The 19,679-nt window shown below is 36.1% G+C and overlaps 1 pseudogene; it reads right to left on the reverse strand.

Annotated features, from left to right (window-relative positions):
* LOC137404803 (fumarate hydratase class I, aerobic-like) overlaps positions 1-11,797 on the reverse strand; it is a 51,561-nt pseudogene extending 39,764 nt beyond the window's left edge.
* Between the last annotated feature and the right edge of the window lie 7,882 nt (positions 11,798-19,679).

Here is a 19,679-nt window from a genome sequence, read left to right on the forward strand (position 1 = left end):
ATTTTTAGAAAGTCTGTACTACGTAGTCATTGTTCTGTAGTCATCCAAACTTATTATTAAATATCGTAATAATCTCATAAGAATTGTTAGAAAAAATATCGTCATTTCATTTACTTACACTGCGTTGGACATCAGTTAGAATACCAAAGTACTCAAGTGTCTAAAATGTCAGTTTGAAATCGGCAAAAATGAAACGATTTCAGTACTCCTACGTTAATTACAGAAACCGCCGACGATGCCATACACTGGTGAAATGTGCACGTTATTTTTTCGCGAAATGGGCACGACTTAATTGTTCTATTCTCTGTCGCCCGGCGTTTCAATTTCCGGTCTTAACTTTTATTAAACCAAGCTTTTCAAGCGTTTTGTGACGATTTTCGTCCTAATAAATCTGTCTATTTGTGTATAATCCGAGCAGATGGGTAAGTTTTAAGAGAATTTCGATAATTTACAAAAACTTAGTAATATATTTAAATAGGCTTATATGTGTTTTGTATCGTTATTATACTTTAACTAATCTACAAAACGATGGTTAAATTTGTTAATGAAATTTCGAGACAAGGGTTCGTCTCATTGTTGATGAATAATTTTCGTAAGTTGTGTGCACATGAATTTATTATAAAAACTCTCATACTTCGCTTCCGCTCGTTTGTTCGTGGGATAACAGCACAGACAGTACGATGTCAAGGCAGATACAGCATTAGCACCTTACAATAACAAAACATAACTCCGACATGATAGCCTTTTTATGAGATACAATAAGGAAATATTTACTGAAAAATATGTTAGAAAATGCTGCATGTGGATAATATGTAGGTGTAGCAGAACATGAGGAACATAGCATGACATAACAATATCATAATGTTAAATCAATGCAAGCATGACATAACAATAACGCAATGTTAGTTCGACGCAACACTTGCGGATAGACGAAATCTTTTGTTTTTCTGTCGGGTGTATGAACAAACAGTTTTCGGCTTGTGCCTACTTTTGAGCAGGCGACGTACAGCTGGTCATGGCTAAAGCAGGGTAACAGTAAGTCGATACCAGCTGCTCTCTTTCTTCTCATCATCGCCTAGCGCAACGCTCGGAGTACCCGTGCAAGTTCTGTACTAGTAAGTTACAGTACTCATAGCTGAAAAAAATTAGTAAATCAGTTGCTGAATAAAATTAACAGGTTTACTATCACGAACAGTGGAAAATCCAAAACTTTTAAGTAGTGTAGGTATGGCAATTCATAGCCATTACAACATTGAATGAGAAGTACTTACCTTTTTGAAGTAGAAAATTGGTAGGTGAAACGCAAAAAAAATTGTATAGGTGGCCGGAAAAACAAACGTTCACGGTGACCTTTCTCGTTGGCAGTAAATATGAATTAAACATGTAAATTACTACTCATTAATTTATTTAATGAGTAGTACATTTGTATAGCTGTATAGGCACCTTTGTATAAGCCGTAGAACTCCGGACGACGCTTTTTAACATGGCATCAACTTTGCTGTTTAAAACGGAACAGGGCCTAACGGCACTGTATTAACCTACGCTTTTTAACCTATTGCCTAAGGGAACAGTACCGTAAGGCATTGTTTCATTTTTTCTTTTACCGCTAGAGGCGCACTAACTGGAGATTTCGGTTAATGCGCCCTAGTGGTGAAAGAAAGACCACAGAATAGCCGCACCCTTATATAAGCCGCATGACTCAAATCATCATAAAAAGTAGCGGTTAATAGTCCGAAAGTACGGTATTTGCTACTCATATTAATTCAGTTCGCTTCGTACGACCGAAATTCGTATGACGAAAAAAGGAAAGACCGCTCTATAATTGGACAAATACACCCACACACAGATTGCCGTTTACACAGTAGATAGATATAGGACATCATTACCTTCACAACATCAGAGCTGAGGGACTGTGAGGTAACATCAGGCATATATTTTTGAACGTCTGTTTCAAGCTGTTCAAGAAATACACCCTCAGATGTGATCTTTCCCAAAGCCTACCAATAATATACATCTAAGTATAGTCTTGTCACTCCCTGGCAGGTTTTCCACACTAAAAACCTACGTGTCACTTTTTTCCGACATATTCCATTGACTCTCTTTTCATGAGCCGGGATTAGATATTAGAGACTCTCAATATACAGTAAATAGTTGTGAAAACACCAAATACACAGGAACAAATTCTGAAACACAACTATTAACCTAGTAAGTCTAATCTAAAGGAATAAATAATTTGCATTTAACATTAATGTGTGAACATTCTTATACAAAGATTTTATTAAAAGGCATCACGAATGTTGAGACTATGGGTTGTTTATTAAAAGCACGTGACATCCGCATGACCTTCAAAATTGTGATGGTAGGTTAAAACAATTTCATTTTTCTAAATACCAGGTATTATATATTGACTAGCTGTACTACCCGCATGGGCAATAAATATTTTTGGACAAAATTCTTTTTGTATTTAACATATAACACCATTTATTTGTATTTAACATATCAGAACATTTGCCATTCTAACTTTCAAACTACATATCATGAGAAGTGTTTCGTGCAGTTGAAATAAATTAAGAGAGAAAATAAAAACAACTGTAGAGGTTTTCAAACTTTGTCAAACCACTGTAACTTTCAAACTTCAAATCATGAGAAAACGGTTTCATGCAAGTCGAAAATGTTTTGAGCAGATTAAATGAAAAATAAAAAAATAAGACAGCTATAAAAGGGTTCAAATGTAAATGTGAAATAATTAGCAATAGCTAAATTAAGTCTTTCTTGCTACGATTACAATAAAAAATGATTCCGCAATGATACAATTAATATGAACTGAGAAAACAAAATCAAAATCCTGAATATGTTGAATTAATAATAACAATAACCTTTCGGTTGCCAAGGTTACTGTTCAACCGGAAGCTATACATCAAAACTTGGATTACGACGACACCGGTACCTCTCAATACTGGTACAAATGTAAAAATGAGATATCGTACTGTCTTTGTCTGACCGAACGGAGAGACAATGTCGAGGCTCTTCCTACGGAGGTAACACAATTGTCCACATGAAAAGAATTGGCCTTGACCACAATACAACAATTGAACCCTACGAAAAATCGAAATTAGAAGTTCAAGAAAACACAAAAAAGCATCGGGCTTTATAGAGTTGATAGAATTCATATTTTCAAATCAAATAGTACGTCATTTAGAGTGTGCGTACGGTATACGGTATATAATGTCATATTGTCTTTGATCAATACGCCTTGTATAGCTCAGTGGTGAAGCGGGTGAGTTCAAATCCATCAGAATGTGGAATTTTATTTCCAATATTTCAATAACTATAGCTATAGCTGGACAATGACACATGCACACACGACCAACTTTGAGAAATATAGATAGAGATGATATAAGAGCCATCCAAATCCATGGATACAGGTTAGGAAAAAATAGCACCTAAAAGGATTTGAACCCACAATATTCAGCTTATCTATCAGGCACACTACCAACTGCATCAACCATTCACCTTCCATCATGTTTGAGTTTTTTCACATAAACCTATTCCGTGTGCTTTCTTGACGCACCTGACAATTTCTCACAACACATTGTACTGTCAGGGTACTAGTCTGGATAAAACTGGACTAGTGAGAAGTCGGTGAAAAATATTTGTGTCATAAAGGTGTCTGCGATTACCAACATAGTGTAAACTAGCCTTTAACGACGGGTTCTTCAGAACGTAACTTTACCATCAAGTGAAGACTCGATGAAATGAGGTTTAGACTGTGAGCTGATGCCAATCCTGCAAACTGGGAGTTATGGTGACTTGTATCTTTTACAATCTTACCTGCCTGTCTGCCGAACAAGACACTCGCATACCAACTGGACAGGAAGCTCCGTGGCGCGGCAGTCTCACTACTCTCACATCGTGCACAAAGTATTTTCCACCGAACTGAGCGCCGATTCCAATCTGTTGACTCATGTCTTGTATCTTCTGCTCGAGTTGCATGTCCCTGAATGCTCGGCCATGTTCATTGCCTGCAGATGAGAGAGAGGAACATAATCACAGGCAGCTCATGGTAAGCTACTAAAGGAAACTCACTTGTGGAATGGTAGTATCAAATGCTTGAATATTGGCTTTAGCATACACCAAGTGTATCTGGTGTATGCTAGAATATATTTTATTGGAGTCATTCGTGGGCCATCTTTAATTCATATAAAAATCTAGCTATTGACAGAGTAGCTATTGTGTAAGATTGTTTCAATGATATCAATTGATGATATCATTGAAAAAAGTGTGAAAATGTTTCAACTGGTTTCAAGATATGCAAGATATGTTAAAGAACACGCAAAATATAATTTGCAGAACATATTGAACCCATCAAAGCCCCGTTGCCACCTGCGCTGAAATCTTGTCTGAATTCCACCTGACAGATAGACTTATGAAGTGTAATCAGAGCTGTTATGACAGGTACTTTTGCATAGCTCTACTCAATTCCAACGGAACAAATATTGAGAGCTCAAAAGATTTTATGTCCCACACTACTAAGTGACAACAGCTAAGTCCATAATCCGCCAACCAAGCGCAAGAATGGCTTTATTGACCCTTTGTCAGAATTGGTGGTTTAATTGATTTCAAAGAAATTGACGTGGTTTTGAATTCACTATATCGGTTTATTCATAAAACCATTTGTTTTGTACTTAAATCAACTAATCAAATGTGACCAGTAGATTCCTTTCTACAAATTGATACTAATAATGACTAGATAATGTTGATTATACCCGAATTTTTTAGGGATGCAATTGGTTTCGCCAAATATTCAAACATATTCTTTTTAAAGATGGCGTTTGCTTATTTTATTTAGTAACTAGTTTCCGGTGTGGATAGCAACTGAGAACTTAGCTGATACAAAGGCCGCGATAAAACAAGTTAGCTCGACGACCTAATTACCGTAGACTGGCAGAATCGTAGTCAATACTCAAATGTTTACACAGTATTTAGAGAAAACTATATTGACAGAAGTTTAATTATCTTTATTTGGAGCGTTTGAAACATTTATAATAATGTATCTGTAGCTAGATTTAACATTTTATTCTGGCAATCATGAGCAATTACAAAATAAAATATATGACAATGGAGCCGCGTAGAAGTAGACTTTTATTGCAATAGCCAATGTGAATACAAGAAATAAAGATGGACTGTTTCACTATATACATGTACATCATTTTGGGCATATCTGGGCGCATCTTTTTTTCTGAGCGTTTTAACCGCGATCAATTTTTGTCAATTTCAATCTTCAAATATTTTGACAATGAAACTGCCTAAAACAACAAACGACATCTCAACTGATAGAAAAAATTGATGCTCTCTGTTAAAATCAACTAAAATTTGACGCAATCATATCTTTAAAGCCGAAGAATTTAAAAATACTTACCTGAAGTAGGTAAGTTATCAAAGTACTTCGTTGAGGCCAATTTAACACATTTTAAATTCATTTCGGCGGAAGTCCCTCCAATAACAAAGGCTAAGTGGTAGGGTGGACAAGCAGCCGTCCCGATAGTCTACAATAGTGACTTGAACAGTTAAGCTCAACAATATGATCCTATTGGAACTCAGGCTATATCGGAACAAAGACTAACATCCAAAAAACAATAAACCCAATTGAAAAACTCAACTCCATAGCTATTTTTAAAAACAAAATGACTTTCAAAAAGGCGCAAAAAAGGTGTAACAGTAAATGCTGTTTCCTGCAAGCTTTATTTAGGCCTGACGCTTGTCACACTTATAACCTGCCACCTACAGTTGACAGCGGTAAGGAACACACACATATTCCAAACCTGTATTTTCTCATGTACAAACTCCATGAGTTTCTTTTCATTCAGCAGAGCCTTGGTTGCCTGGTAGAGAAAACTCTTGTTAGCCGAACCACCACCTTTGGCTATGAACAGGAAGTGGTACTCGTCTCCCTTGGTAGAGTATATCTCTATCTGAGCAGGAAGATTTGTGCCAGTGTTTGCTTCCTTGTACATGTCAAGGGGAGCCACCTGAAATACGCAGCAAAATATGATTTACTCTTAACTTTCTATAAAGGTTACAAAATAACTTTCAGTACTTTGTGAAATACAGTGAAACATGGATAACACGCCCTCGGATATAGCGAACACATGTTTAACTCGACTGGATTTGCTTGGTCCGTTCCCACGCAATGATAAATGGCTCTATATAACTCTAACTCAACACTGTTATAACGAACTGTTTTTTGCCCAACGGCTACCGAAACGGTTGCTATCGCTTTAGAAAATCACTTTATTCCAAGCCATAGAGGTAAACCTCAACTTTTCGTAATTCATAAGCGTCGTTATTACCTCCATCGGCAAAACATTTTTGTCAACGACTTTTCTAAATGTTTGGTGAAATTTGATTTATCCTGCTATACGATGAATAGCACGGGCTAGCCGGGTCACGCGCACAAGGATTTTCGCCACGCACATACAAAACAGAAGCAGCATGTTGTTTTTGCTTTGTATTTGCGTGGCGAAAATCCTTGAGTGCGTGACCCGGCTAGCCCGTGATGAATAGCTTTCCGACGTTGATTCCGTGTTGAATCAACGTGGGAATGTTGAATGTTTAAAACGTCTTAAAAATTGTTGTAATTAAACGTATACGTTGTCATAGCTAAAAAAACTATTCATCGTTTGACCTAAACACAGAATACGTCTGTACATAAAATAAGTATCCATTCAAAAAGCGTGAGTGATATACAATGTGCCGTAAAACCTCGTAAAACTTTTAATTGAACTGCCTCGGAGTGTTGCTCTTAACGAATCCCAGGTAAAGTAAGGTGATCTTTGCATAAACTTCAAGAAAAATCGGCAAAATTGATCGTGGGTAAAACGCTCAAAATATCAGCAACGATCAAGTTTTGCCAATGTCAATCTAAAAAACGTCCTGGCAATAACATCACCTCAAACAACAAACTAATCTCAAGTGACAGAAAAATCTCTATAATTTTTGATAAAAACGTTTTAAGCTTTACATTAGAAGCATTTAATTTGAAACAAGCCATTTGTGCTTTTGATTTATATTATAGTTTGTATATGTACATGTATCTACTAATAAATAAGTAAATACATGGATTTGTGATAGTGCTCTGATAACTTGAACGCTCTAATAATTCGAACACTTTTGCTCGGTCCCTTGAAGTTTGAGTTATCCGAGTTTCACTGTATATTCATTTTATAGCCAAAAAACTCCAGAGTTGTCACCAAGTGGTGTGTATTCGCTGGCTTATCCTTGTTGTTTGAAATATATTTAAAAAAACAAAATTACAGAGCCAATTACGGACATTTGCAAAATTGGGTGTTGCATGTAGACACGAAAAATGTGCTAAGCGCAGTGGATATTGCAAAAATCTAAAGCAATAGTTTTTACATCATAATCTCGTCATATTTGCACAAAAAATTAAATTTGTTGACTTGTTCTAACACAATATGTTCTAAACTGTGTTTTGATTTGAATGATCTTATTTTGAATCGTTCTAAAACGATTCTAATCTGGTACATATGAAAATCACAACAAAACTCGACTGCCCTAATGTTGAACCATTATTGCTATAACTAAGGTAGGATTATATTAAAAGCCCACGTTTCCATGATGATAATTCAGCAACTAATAGTTTACCTGTGAATATCGCAGATTCCTACTCGTATACGTGTTGTACACTCCTCATGACAAGGCCTCCGCATCATCTCCACCTGTCCACACTTGCTGACCTTTCTTTCCTGAGAAATTGTATTCTGATGTACACATTCTGTACGCATGATGTGCACATAATGTATTCAAGATATCTTTAGAACAAAAAGTACAGATCTATTTTGAATGCACCCTTGTTAAACCTTGATAAGTATTTAACAGACTTGCTAAAAGCAGTAAGTATGAGTAAATGAATATGCAAAGACACCCCAAATGAGACAAGTCAAGTAACACTATAGATAAGTCATAAACAGACTTACCAAAAGCAGTAAATATGAGTAACTGAATATGCAATGACACCACAAATGAGACAAGTCAAGTAACAATATAGATAAGTAATAAACAGACTTGCCAAAAGCAATAAGTATGAGTAACTGAATATGCAAACACACCACAAATGAGACAAGTCAAGCAACACTATAGATAAGTCATTAACAGACTTGCCAAAAGCAGTAAATATGAGTAACTGAATATGCAAAGACACCACAAATGAGACAAGTCAGACAACAGTATAGAAAAGTCATTACCAGATCTGCCAAAAGCAGTAAATATGAGTAACTGAATATACAAAGACACCACAAATGAGACAAGTCAAGTAACAATATAGATAAGTAATAAACAGACTTGCCAAAAGCAATAAGTATGAGTAACTGAATATGCAAACACACCACAAATGAGACAAGTCAAGCAACACTATAGATAAGTCATTAACAGACTTGCCAAAAGCAGTAAATATGAGTAACTGAATATACAAAGACACCACAAATGAGACAAGTCAAGTAACACTATAGATAAGTCATTAACAGACTTGCCAAAAGCAGTAAATATGAGTAACTGAATATACAAAGACACCGCAAATGAGACAAGTCAAGTAACAATATAGATAAGTAATAAACAGACTTGCCAAAAGCAATAAGTATGAGTAACTGAATATGCAAACACACCACAAATGAGACAAGTCAAGCAACACTATAGATAAGTCATTAACAGACTTGCCAAAAGCAGTAAATATGAGTAACTGAATATGCAAAGACACCACAAATGAGACAAGTCAGACAACAGTATAGAAAAGTCATTACCAGATCTGCCAAAAGCAGTAAATATGAGTAACTGAATATACAAAGACACCACAAATGAGACAAGTCAAGTAACACTATAGAGAAGTCATTAACAGACTTGCCAAAAGCAGTAAATATGAGTAACTGAATATGCAAAGACACCACAAATGAGACAAGTCAGACAACACTATAGATAAGTAATTAACAGACATGCCATAAGCAGTAAGTATGAGTAACTGAATATGCAAAGACACCACAAATGAGACAAGTCGGACAACAGTATAGAAAAGTCATTAACAGACTTGCCAAAAGCAGTAAATATGAGTAACTGAATATACAAAGACACCACAAATGAGACAAGTCAGACAACACTATAGAAAAGTCATTACCAGATCTGCCAAAAGCTCAATTTATTAGTCAACTAGGTGAATGGCCGGCATTGTTCAGGTAATAAAAAAGTCTTCAGACCGATAATTTATTTTTATTACATGTTAACGCCATTTATCACTCAACTCTAACTGCAGAGAGAATGTAGAAGTTATACCTACTCAAGATAGTACTATTATCCATGTGAAAAATATTCAGCCTTTACAGATTTAGCAATCAAGCCAAGGAAAAACCGGAAATAGGAGTGTAGCGGCCCAATTGAAACGACACATTTAAAAATTACAAATTAAAAAATAGTTAATGTAGCAAAAATTTAGCTTCCATAAAAATAACAAATGCAAAAGGTAATATTAATAAATAATTAAAAGTGCACATTTAGTGTGTGCAATCGTGAAAAGGGTACATAGTATATGATGAACATGAGAGGAATGATAAAAGCGTCTTAGCCTTGTGGTTAGGTGTGAATTTTAATGAACTTGCAGCTGCAATCTTCATGAGTTCTAAACCAATATGAAGTGAATTTATCATTTCTAGATTTTAGTTGTTAGAGCTGGATAAACACGGAATGACAGACAACAAACTTTGAGATGAAGTTTTGTATGAGGTAGTAACAGACTTGAAGCTCTAAAAATACGCACAAAACAGCGTAGGGAACTTGAGAACACCCTCGTTATATCAGAGGTGATCGTAGAAACTCAACCATATCAAGGTTATGAAATTCAGGTCTTCACTGCTGTAAATGATAGTTAAAGCAAGCTTTAGAAATTTCAGTAGAAAATTGCTATACAACTGAATGGCATCTATGAAATTATTCCGAATACAATCGGTGAGCAACGCACTGCCGGGAAGACAACTTCAACTAGATAAAAAATAATACTTTCTCAAATCTTTATTGATTGTGTGTAACTGAAATCTATGCTATATAACATGCAAATAAAACCATTTTATTTAAAATACGGTTTTAAGCTTGTTGTTTACAAATATGTGTATTTGTCTCTGACATACGCATGATGTATACATGATGTGTGCATGATGTACATGTAAAGCCTGGTTCCCATATCGATTGCGATACTCCGGCGATAACTTGCAAAAACGTTTGGCAAAACCTGGCAAAACGTTTGCGGCGTTAGGCTCGGCGGCATATGTTCACATATAAGCTGTATCGCTAAACATAATCGCGTAATCAAATAAAATGCTCGCTAACCACGCCGTTTCTATAATGGTGACCTTCACCCATACAGTGCATGTCGGGAAGGTTTTGCCTGCGGTCTTTTGTGAAATTTGAGCAGCGCGAAACTATTGCGATGCCGCCGGCAACTAGCGGCGGTATCCGGCGCTTAGGTTACCATTTCACCGCTAATAGCCTGTGGTGCTGTCGCCGGTGCTTTGCGACGTATATAGGAACCAGGCTTAATGTATTCAAGATAGCTTTAGAACAAAAAGTACAGATCTATTTTGAATGCAGCCATGTTAAATCTAATTGCAACATCTGAAGTTGCTACAGCATACCCATAATTATGGCTGTTCCAGTATCCTGACAGCCAGGTAGTACCATACCAGCCGCAATGTTAGCATTCTTCAAAAACTCTAAAGCTACATATTTGTCATTAGGGGATGCTTCTGGGTCTTTGAGAATATTAGAGAGGGACTGCAAATAAAATATCACTTAGGTGTAAAAATAACAATAATTTCACAAAATTTCACAAAACCAGAAGGTCTTTTTGGTTTCTAAATAAACCAGACAATAAATCAGATAGTCAAAATCTGAAAGACGGAATATAAAAAATAAGTATAATAAATACTAATAAATACGGAACAGGAAATCACGAATAAAAATGAGGGAACCTACCAAATAGTGCTCTTAGTGTTTGGTTTCTTCACTATGCAACCATGGCAATCATGTTAGTAAGAATCAATTGCTTGCACACATGGTTTTTAAGTAATACCTGAAGATGAGCTGGCCTGAGGAGGTGAGATATGTCAACCATAGCCTGTTCACAGAGCAGTGTCAGTGCTTGAGGATCAACCACCAACATATTTTTGCTTTGAAAGGTGCTTGTAGACACAAAGTCAGCTAAAAAAAGAAAATCGGATGATTTTCCTGTTGCATTCCTGATCAGACCTATGCAATAAACTATAGTCATATATAATATTTGTATTTACCATTTTGACACATTTGAATATTTATTTTCCTTTATTTATACAACCAGATGTTAAGCCTTGTCTGTATGTTCCATTATACATTGAAAATGTACTAAAAGACACATGCGTTGTACCAGGCAACTATAATACCTAGCATATTGGTAGCAAACAAAAATTGAAATGATTTCCTTTAAACAAGGAACAGCAGCATAGCTTTGCATACAACCCATCTGCACGTAGCTCCAGCAACTTACTTTAACACACAAATATCATCCATTTAAGCACAGCATATACACATTGAAAATAATTAGGCTTACTGTGTTTGAAACATAAGTTTGCAACAGATTTTAAATACTGTTTAAATAATTCCTGACAATAAAACTTTGAATACAGTGCGCAAACCTACAAGTTAGCTTTTTGTAAGGTGGGTTTAGAGGCTCTGTGTTTTCAAACATATCCTGGTAATAAAATGGTTTAAGTGTTCCAGTTGACCGTCTAAGCAGACATAGTGGCAGCTTATTTCCGGCGCGAAGGAAACCTATAAAGTGGTTTATAGTCCGAACCTCGACTGGTTTGAAACTCGACGAGTTTGTATATCGACAACGGTTGGCCCAATCTCGACAGCAGTTTTACTATTTTACCATCTACTATTTTCATAGTAAATGAGCGATTTATATGTAAAATATTTATTTGTGCAAAAAATATCTTGTGATCCATTTGATGCAGCACTCCCCAGCTTATGTAGGCCTAACAATATTTTGCCCAACCAAAATATAGAACGAATGCTAAAACAAGTAACAATCATAAATATGGTTGACTGTTATGCTAGCAAAATGTTTTATTGGAAATCTAAACTTCAGTGAGTAGCTTTGATTTTTTATTTTTTGAAGTGAGGATAGAACTGCAAAAAGACATTTATTATTTGTTGAAGATTAAATTATCGTAAAACTGCATCAACCTTTGTCGATGTTCGGACCAACCTTTGTCGAGATTCGGACCAACCTCTGTCGAGATTGGGACTTGTCTAGGTTCGGACTTGTCGATGTTGGGACTGTTTCCCAACACAAATATCATCAATTTAAGCACAGCATACACACATTGAAAATAATTAGGCTTACTGTGTTTGAAACATAAGTTTGCAACAAATTTTAAATACTGTTTAAATAATTCCTGACAATAAAACTTTGAATACAGTGCGCAAACCTACAAGTTAGCTTTTTGTAAGGTGGGTTTAGAGGCTCTGTGTTTTCAAACATATCCTGGTAATAAAATGGCTTAAGTGTTCCAGTTGACCGTCTAAGCAGACATAGTGGCAGCTTATTTCCGGCGCGAAGGAAACCTTTTGAAAGTGACTGCATATTCTGCAACGGATATTGAAACTAATAGAGGAATAACCAACATTCAAAATGCTGAATCTAAAATGAAGTACATAGAGTTTCAGTAAAAATTTTAAAAAAAAAACGAACAAATTATCCAAACGCAAAACCTTGAAGGGTATTAATTGCGGTAAGACGTACAGCACACATAAACAATCATTGTTTGCCAATGTGAAAATATATTTGCAATAAGAACTGCCAAAACTCAAAGGCATAATTGTTTTTGCAATAAAGTGATATGCAAACATTTATGTACTGTCGCTTCAACACTGCATAGTGGGGTACGGAGTGCTGGATAAATAAAACTAGCCATATAAAGGGGCACCAACGAAAAGATTTTGCCGTTGTCAGAGTTCGGAGTTGAAACAATATAATTGAGTAGCTACTTTAGCCAATGCTCTAAAATACTCGTCCCAGACACAGTATTGGATATCATTGGTTTGTAACAACGATGTAGCGACGGTAACAAACATAACTGACAAAACTTTAGGATATTGGGTTATATACAATAGAACGAGCGTTGAAATATCAATGAAATAGCCATGAAATTACAATCACGTGACTTTTACATTGATAGCGATACGTAATGCATGCGCCATATTGGAAAGCTAATCGTGTACTCGTTCCGTTTGTAAACAAACAGTGAAAACTGACAGAAGAAACGTACACGTTGAATAGTTATTTTCTAGCTGGGTGTTAATGAAAACGCCTCCTACACAACGTTTAAAGGTCCCTGATAAAAGAAAACCGATTTATAACATATGGAGTGGGATATGATAAGTGGATGTAAAATAGATTTTCGTTCACCATATTATTCATACAAACTGTTATATAACAGACGCATAAACCCAGCAAATGATATATCCAGGCAAATAACAACTGTTCCATTATTTTAAAAATTATATTACTTATGCATAAACTATAATGGAGAAACTTAGCATGTGAAGTATTTCGATAAAAACAACACATATGCTGCCAAAACAGAAACTGTTTTCAAGATTAAAATGATAATAGCTCATGAATGTATGAAATGTATAATACAGTATCTGTAAAAGATGGAATAAACTACTGCAACAACTAAACAAGAATTAAAAACAGTTGTAATAAAGAATAATCAAAATAATGCAAACAAGGAAATGCAGAAATTAGTGTAATCAGATTAAACTTATACATACACGTTACAGAAACTGTGTAAAAGGAGATTTGTATACCACTGGATATTGAGCCAAGGTGCATCAGAGTTTCCTAGAACTAAATCAGATAAGAAATAGCAGCACAACCACAGCTGCAGATGAATATTACAGTGATTACATTGTTACTGGCCTTTAAAAAGTACTGCTTTAGTATTTTATGCCGCAAAGATGCACCTTGCAGTTTGAATTTACGGTGTTAGCATAAGGATGCTGTCAGAGATCATAAAACATCTGAATAAGGTTGTCATCAACAAAGCAGTGTTGGATATGCCATCCGCTGTGTCCGTAAGGTGTTTCCCAAGGCATAGCACATCACTAGATCCTACACTACTGATAACATACACCACACAATGGAGTGGATCTGGCTTTGCCTTAATACGAAAGTATCGATTTATAACTAGCAGGATTCTGATGACACCGCCTAATGAACGCACCAATCCTCCATTGTTTTGTAGCTCAAGTAGAGTATATAGATGTCGGTACTGGATACTTGACTTAGTGGTAACCAGCGACTGATGGCCAATGTCACGTGACAGCACTTTAGTTAGCTTTTGCACAATGTAGCCATCTATATAGACTACACTGTTACCTATAACATAAATTTGACATCTGAAATCATTGTGAGCTCCACCAACTGATCAACTTCTGGAGTACCCTGTATGATGAGAATCTCGTTTTGAGCAGTAACATTACCTGTCTTACCAGTATCTGATTTTGCACCACATTTGCTGATAAGTTTGCGAAAGATAGCCTTAAACTGAGTAGGATTATTATTCCAACCACCTAAACAAAAGCATCAATTATAACAATTACATAAAATCAACAAAAATGAACGTCTTATTCACATAAACATAGTACCATTAAGATACAACAATACAGCTAATAAAATAAGCAAAAATAAAATAGGTCAAACTGTTACCATATTGCTATGTAAAATAAAAATGTGGCAATTTTCACCGGAAGTCATTCACACACATCTTAGGCATAAAGCTTAATGGAAATTTCTTAATCAAGCATGGATCAAAAATGGATTGCAACCATGATATTATTTCAATAGAAATGACAACAAACAAATTACAGAAATACGGCAAAGAAGTACTAACCATTGCCACAGATGTATTACTAGAGAAATTCACATCAACATCTTCTGCTAAGCTGCAGACATATTCATAAGCAATAACTGAGGCAGCTGTAGCTGTTTTGCATGCTGTTTGAGGTTTCTGAATTTTTTTAGATATACCTACTTTAAGTTGAACAACCTAGCAGCACTGTGCTTAAAATATTATTTTGAATTCAATCATTGAAAAATAAACCTTTAAATGACTGGGCAGTGCAAACAGTGATGGCACAGCATCTGGTTTCAGTCGAATATTTTGACCTGTTCTGTCAAAACATGGATCATTGAAATGTTCGTAACAGATAAGTGCCCAAGGGCCAGGCTTATTCACTCTTCTGCAGTCGCGTTACCATTGTAAATAAAAAGAGTTCTCAGTTACTTTGTTTGGAAATATAAAAATTAAATCTAAAAGAAATCTAAAATGAAACTGTAGTAGTTAGCAACAGTAGTAATAACAATAGTGTTATTACTCTTATCTCCTTACTGCTAGCTATATCCAGGTACAACAATAAATAATATTATAGGCACTGCAAACATTTTTTTCAAATATTTATTTAGAAATATCACGATGGTTTGTACTCTGTAGTTCCTAAAAATTAATGTAATAAAAATTTCAAATAATAAAAAAACTTTTTTTCTGAAGAAAGACAAAGTTCACTTACTAGCTTATAAATTTATCTAATCATCGACAACGTACAGTCAAACTCGTACACTCAGTAGTGACACTGATTGGCTCTCACTCACCCAGTGACTAGTGTAGTAAAACTAACTAGCGGCAGTACTAACTAGTAGTAGCACAACTAGTAGTAGTCATAGACTTTAGCAATAGTAATAGAACTAGTAGTAGAAGTGACTCACTTGTGAAATGTCATGCCTTTTCCTTTGAAAGCGTGGTGGACGCCGAGCCATGACATTGTAATTCGTGTAGACATTTTTATATGTTATATCTTGCATGCTGTGTTATTCTTTTTATTAGATCATTGTTTTACTCATTATGCTATCACTTATTGTCACTAATATTGTTGTCTTATTTTATTGTATGTGTTGTCCTTCTTATTATATCGCTGTTTTACTCGCTATGCTATCACTTATCGTCACTTAAATGGTTGTCATACCAACGCACTAGCGATCCTATTTATTCAACTTGTTAGCCGGTATTTTTACCGTTAGCCAGAACAAGTGATATTGTTATATATAAAGTAGCGCTCTCACTTAGTTGTGCAGAACAAATGGCTGTACGCTCCTTGGCTAGTGGATTTTCCTTCTCGAATAAAAAATTGAATGAAACCACACAATTTATTTCTTTATGAAATAGTCTAGATCGCGCCAAGTAGAGGCCGGCAAAATTCTTTACACTGTGGCAACAGTGGAATTGCGCCGAACCCGGTAAGCACCATCTAGAAATTTGGAAATCAAACTCCGGCCCTGCTTGCAAAGGCAGCCTCAGTAAAGGAAAACCAGAGTAGTACGGCAAACACCGGGGGTTCCGAATCTAGCCAAGATAGCTGTACGGCTACCCCCCCCCATTCGTAGAGAAACTTAGTGTTTTAGAATAAGCAGGTTATCTAGCACTTCAGGGAAGGGTTGATGACTGGCACTATGCCAACCACCCCCCACTCTGTAAGGTGCTCGATACTGCCAAAAAAGGCTTAAGCACTCCCAAGTCAGGCTACGATCGTCTATAACGGTCCCCCTCACTTGGAGAAAAGCTCAAGTCATGTCTCAAAGGAAGGCAAGAAGTGTAGACCGCGACACGCACCGTCTAGCTGACACCATTGGGCGACTTGTCACATTAAGTCGAAACCCACAACCGACCTCCCAGTTCAAAACGCCCAAGTATAATGGCACCGGAGACCCAGAATACTTCATTACCAGATTTAGTGAAATCGCAGCTGCAAATAGGTGGGCCGAGGAGGCCAGCACGCTGCACCTCAGAAAGGCTTTGAAGAGAGAGAGAGACAGAGTCTTGCGGAAGGGCAGTCGGGGTGGCAGCCATCTTTTAAGCGATTCGAGCCCGATTTGGATTATCTCCCCGACAAGCCAGAGCAGAGTTGAGCAGTTTGAAAAAAGAAACCCAAACCTCCCTGCTGGAACACGCAACTGTTAAAAAACCGCTGTTCTTGCCTACTAAATTTCTACATCAAAAAGGTAAGTACTTCTTATTCAATGTTATATTGTCTATGAATTGCTACACATCCACTACTTAAAACGTTGGATTTGCCACTGTTCGTGATAGTAAACATGTTCATTTCCTTCCACAGCTGAGTCACTCTTACTTTTTTCCAGCTACGAGTACTACAGAACTTGCACGGGTACTCCAAGAGTTGCGATAGGCGACGGTGAGAAAAAAGAGAGCAGGGTATATTACAAAAAAGCACACCATCTCATTCACTTTTATACACGCTCCTGATTGAAAATATACCTTAAATAACCTAAAAAGTGTTGAAATTAACCTAAAAAGTGTAAAAAAAGCCTTATTAGTGTTTTAAGCATAAATAAAATAAGATAAGACAACTCCGATTTGAGTGATTTGAGACTGATGCATTGTAGACTAGCTGTCAAACACATTGCAAATTTTCATTGTTCTCTCCAACATTATTGACATGTATGACGGCATAATTATGTGTATGCAGTCTGATCAGGGAAACAATTTCAGTAAACTGCATATTTGGAGTCGTGTTACAGTATGAAAGACAACTCTCAATAAGCCTCTTGCTGTACGTGAATCAATTCCCGTAGACGGGTAATGCAGCTAGTAATATATAAGGAGCGCGCTCACTTAGTTGAGCAGAGCAAATGGCCATACGCTCCTCGGCTAGTGGATTTTCCTTCTCTAATAAAAAATTGAATGGAACCGCACACAATTTATTTCTTTATGAAATAGTCTAGATCGTGCCTAGTAAAGGCCAGCAAATTCTTTTACATAGGTGGCAACAGTGGAATTGCACCTCTGCACCTTCTTTCACAAAAGTCCATTCCTGAGGTTTTGCATTTCATGGAATAGCAATAGCACTGTGCACCTACACCCTTCTGTCTCTTACATTAATTATTAGTAGTAATCTCAGTAGTCTGTTCGTTTGATTTAGCGGTGTATTCGTGATCTGACTTAGCTATTAAATCTGAAACTAGATTGCTTTCTCACATTGAAATTTACTCAAAACGCTAACTCAACATGGCGCCGGCCGGATTTCCGTACTCGCGAATGACCTTTGCCATTCCAGGGGTTTCAGTTCAATGGGAACGAGTATAACGAAATCACGAAAGATTAAATTTAAGGTGTGATAACTCCTTGAAAACTAAAAATTTATTTTATAGTTATCTCCTGGCCATTATAAAATGTATATATACAATTTTGGTACAGTATAGCATTGGCAATGAATATGAAACATGTTGAAAGATTTCTTTTAACAAAGTCTATGATATTCAGATTCTGGTGTTCACCGATGCAAAATTTTAACTGGCAGCAATCAAGGCAAAATCTTGAACGCTCAAACAATACAGGTAGTAGTACAGCACCAATCAAATTGATAGATTGTCGTCCGAAATCAAAAAACTCAAATTCAATGCTTGTTAATAATCTGAACTAATGAATATTACAAATCTTGTGAAAATATATTGTAACTCTTGTATATATTATACATAACAACCCTTTTGTATATGACTAAAGAAAGAACACACTGTTGAAATGTTGTCCTTTTTAATGTGATTTAAACAGCCTGCGAAATATGTTTGGTTGCATACAAGTAGTGAATAACCTGTACATGGTTATGTCAATAACAAATTCGTATGTAAACAGCCTGTGCTACTTTGTCCTGGGTTGTTTCAACCTAACTGACATCAATTGACAAATACACATTTATGAAACTCAGGCTAAGGATTAGAAAGTATCCCATGAAGCAATGGATGGATTATACCAAGTGATTAGTTGTACTAGTAAGTTGTTGTTGGAGGAGATATACCCAGCCTTTGAGAACATTTGCAGCACAAGATTAGGTCTAATATATCAGTGTGATCAATAAATAGCCAAAATTCTTTGGGCCTTGAAAGATTTTATTGCAAATACATTATTATCCTATAGATATTGATGGGAGTAGACTATGAAAATACATAGATTAGGGTAGCTGCCCATTGCTCATAAATACAAAAGGGATCAATTGGTGCAGGTGTTACAGCGTCGGCCCACCAATCTAAATGTCACGAGTTGGAATATTATTGAAAGTTCTCTTTTATCCTAACCTTGACCTCTGGATACTGATAAATGGCGAGCAGGTAGTATGTACGTACTGCTTTTTTGTAAAATATTTTGTTGTTTTGCTTTTTTGTAGATGTATAAAATGTTTGTTATTAGTTTTACTTTGAAAGTACACATTGCTGTTTAGATAAATATGCAAATCGTTGCGAATGAACGGCGAAGATGTGTGCTCCCCATCAATTTATTGCAAAATTACGGCAATTATGGTCTGCAAAAACCAGTGAGATTGATCATAAAAAGGGAAAAGATGTTTGTGTAAAGTAATAATGCTGCACTTATGGTACAGCCCACAAATCAAACAGTCAAGTCAAGTTTCTTCTTTTTGTATGCCCAAAGGAGTAAAGTTGGATGATCTTGGGAAAGATTAGGCAATATACACGCAATTCACTGTTCTTATAACATTAAAATCCCTATAAT

The sequence above is a fragment of the Watersipora subatra genome, chromosome 9, assembly GCF_963576615.1.
Source record: "Watersipora subatra chromosome 9, tzWatSuba1.1, whole genome shotgun sequence".
Lineage (NCBI taxonomy): Eukaryota > Metazoa > Bryozoa > Gymnolaemata > Cheilostomatida > Watersiporidae > Watersipora > Watersipora subatra.